The sequence below is a fragment of the Pavona decussata genome, unplaced genomic scaffold (assembly GCF_977016875.1).
Source record: "Pavona decussata unplaced genomic scaffold, jaPavDecu1.1 SCAFFOLD_361, whole genome shotgun sequence".
In the NCBI taxonomy this organism is placed as follows: Eukaryota; Metazoa; Cnidaria; class Anthozoa; order Scleractinia; family Agariciidae; genus Pavona; species Pavona decussata.
In genome coordinates, this window is record NW_028145740.1 from 193597 (window position 1) to 196786 (window position 3190).

The 3190-nt window shown below is 36.4% G+C and overlaps 1 pseudogene; it reads left to right on the forward strand.

Annotated features, from left to right (window-relative positions):
* Window positions 1-1139: 1139 nt before the first annotated feature.
* LOC146452949 (melanocyte-stimulating hormone receptor-like) lies at window positions 1140-2078 on the forward strand (annotated as a pseudogene).
* Window positions 2079-3190: the final 1112 nt, after the last annotated feature.

Genomic DNA, 3190 nt, shown 5'->3' on the forward strand with positions numbered 1-3190 from the left:
TACTGTTGCAGAAGACGTCAAAATAATGTACTAACTTTTTAACGAACGTGCGGAGCTTTTGTTTCGCTCATGAAACATTTTGCTTTTTAACGTCCTCGTTATCTTCGCCGCCGTGTTTTCGTAAGGTCCCTATATATGTCTGTTGATGTACAGCAAATGTAAACAAAGTGAACAATATAGAAGTCAAGAGTGACATTCCCGAAAATGAATTAAGATACAAAAAATGAAACCGAATTTAACACAAACACGAACCAAAAAAATTAAAAGAAAAGGAGTCTCACTCAACCTTTATTAACAGAAACTTTCAGTTTTGTTATAATATAAATTGTAAGAAACAAGATGTCTACATATGTAAATAAAAAATGTAATAACTGTACTTTGGACGTTTCTGTTAAGGCCTCGTATAGGTAAATATCCTAACGGTAGAGAGAGCTCGCTCAGAACACTGTAATATTTCGACCCTTAATACTCGCAATATTCAAAAACGTTTATCGTTCGGATGACATTTGCACAATATGTTATTGAGTCGGCATTTGCCGCCATATTAAATTAAATGTTAGAGAATGGCAATTGTAAGAGGCAAGTTTATACTGGGATCGTTTACATCATCAGAAAAGTTTGACATTCGTCTTCTATGTCGAATGCATACAAATGTTTTGTTCTCGGCTTATTAAAATTTAATGTTTTTGTAAACTAAAGGTAGTTTTTACCTTGGCAGCATAATTTTTAATGAGCTTGGACAGAAACAAATTAAAACTTCCTCATTATTATGTAAAAGTGTTAATGTGTCTGGAAACATCTCAGGATCTCTCCTGTTGTGTCATCCTTTTGCATCTTTCTGTTAATTATCGTTTACAGAAACATTTCTACTGTGAATAAATACTCTTGTGGCAATAGTGCATTAAGGTTCCGTGGAATGCGGACTTATAATAAAAAATTTTTTCCAATAATTGAATTTTTGAAAATTAATGCATTTTCAATGAACTTCGCCTGATCTTTCAATTTTTTTCTTAACTCCCTTTCTGATGAAACCAGATGGCTTATAAAAAATTCATATAATAAATTAAATCTTAATGTATGTAGTCACTTGAATACTTAGAGCCGCCATACAAATTGAGCTCGTTCTGCGCGACGGTAACATGGCGTTCACAAACTTAACTGAAGATCCTAAGAAAACATTTTGGAGAGAGCTGGCGTGTTCAACAGAATTTACCAGGGGAGTCCATACCCATTTGATAGTCCTTTTAGCGCTAAATGGTTTTATGTCCATTACCGCATTTCTGGGGAATACTCTGATCCTCATTGCCCTTCACAAGGAGACTTCACTTCATGCGCCGTCCAAACTCTTGTTCCGCAACTTAGCGATAACTGATCTTTGTGTAGGTCTCGTTGTAGAACCTCTTTGTGTTACTTATTATATATCTATGCTGAACGAACCTTGGAATATTTGCCCCTACGCATATGTTATTTTCAATATCACAGGCCTTATTTTGAGTGGTGTGTCTTTGTTTACGCTGACCGCCATAAGCGTGGACAGATGTCTTGCCCTGTTATTAGGACTCAGATACAGACAAGTTGTGACTTTGAAGCGGATTTATCGCATTGTAGTTGTTTTTTGGGTTGTCTCCACTACCGGAGCGACAACAGCAACTTGGAGTCAACGTATACCCTCGTTGTATGCCTGCATTGTTGTAGCACTTTGCGTAGTCACGTCAATCGTCTCTTACACGAAAATTTTCCTTACTCTCCGTCATAACCAGATTCACGCACAAGGTAATATTAATCAAGGACAACCAAACCAAACAGTTCAATTGAACATAGCGCGTTACAAAAGAACAGTGTCCAGCGCACTTTGGGTGCAGTTAGCATTAGTTTTTTGTTATCTGCCACTTGTTATAGTGTTGCTTTTGCGCCTACAAAGAGGAGTGGCGGCAGACAATTTCATCGCTTGGTTTTATTCATCAACTTTAGTTCTCCTTAACTCGTCATTGAACCCAATTCTTTACTGTTGGAAGATCATAGAAGTGAGACAAGCAGTAAAGGAAACACTCAGGGGACTTTTTTGTTGATCGAGTTAATTCTTACAATAATGTTTTAAAGTTAAATGTTTCTATTAAAGCATGGTAAAATTTAAAGCTGAAGTACCGTTCTTTTTCAATTGGGCTTTGTGAGTTTTGTACAATAGTAGAAATACTGCCTTTTTAACGGACGTAACATAAAAAACTTTGTATTCGTCTAAAATTGCTATAACTCAGCGAGTGGAAGAGGAAAACTATCTACAGGTATCAACTGTGGCATTCAAACAAACGAGCTTCTTTGACGAGGGAAGTCGACAGAAGGTTGAGAAGTGTTCAACTACGCCAACCACAAGAAAATATCCAAGCAAGATTGGCCATCAGCTAGTGCACATAATTCGAGACCGCAAAGTTGGTGCACCATTTTACAGTCCAGGGATGCAGACAGAATTTAACTTTTAATGAATTAAAATTGAGACGTTTTCGTTTTTGCTTTGTCAAAGTAAATCCATCTCTTAATTAGTAGAGGGAAAAAAGGCATTTTTATTTTAATTTTACGACTGTTAAACAAAAGCTTAACAGTTAACAGTCATTGGCTAGTTGTTTGTGACACTAAACTAGTTATAAATAAAATTGCTTGATGATCTCTTTTCTTTAAATTTATTCAGTTCAGTCTACATTCCGTTTGATCTGCTGCAAATGCAAACGGAGCGACAGAAAAATGAGTAAAACAGGAGAAAACCCAAACCGAAAAATAAAATTGGAAAGAAAAATCACCATAATCAGGTCTTGTTTTACGTTTAGGGAATGCGTAAGCGTTACTTAGCGACCAAATTATTTCAACACGCGTACATATTTTGTATGCCACAATGAATGCCCCTAAATGTTCCCTTTGGTGAACTATTTTCGAAAACCACAATTAAAAGTTCCATCGCTCCTTCGTTTTTCTAAAAATTAGAAAAGTTGAATTTAAGGCTTCACGCCCGATTCAGCCCCCCGGAAAAACTGAAAAATCGTGCATCTTTAGCAGCCTCGCACACAGCAACGATAACTACTCCCCCTTTATATCTCATCTGTAAGTAAACCTTTTTTATCTCTCGTTTAGTGCAAAAATGAGGTCGCAAGTCATATTTTTAATATGCTAATTTACTAGTTGAAGACAGCGACCTTTGAGT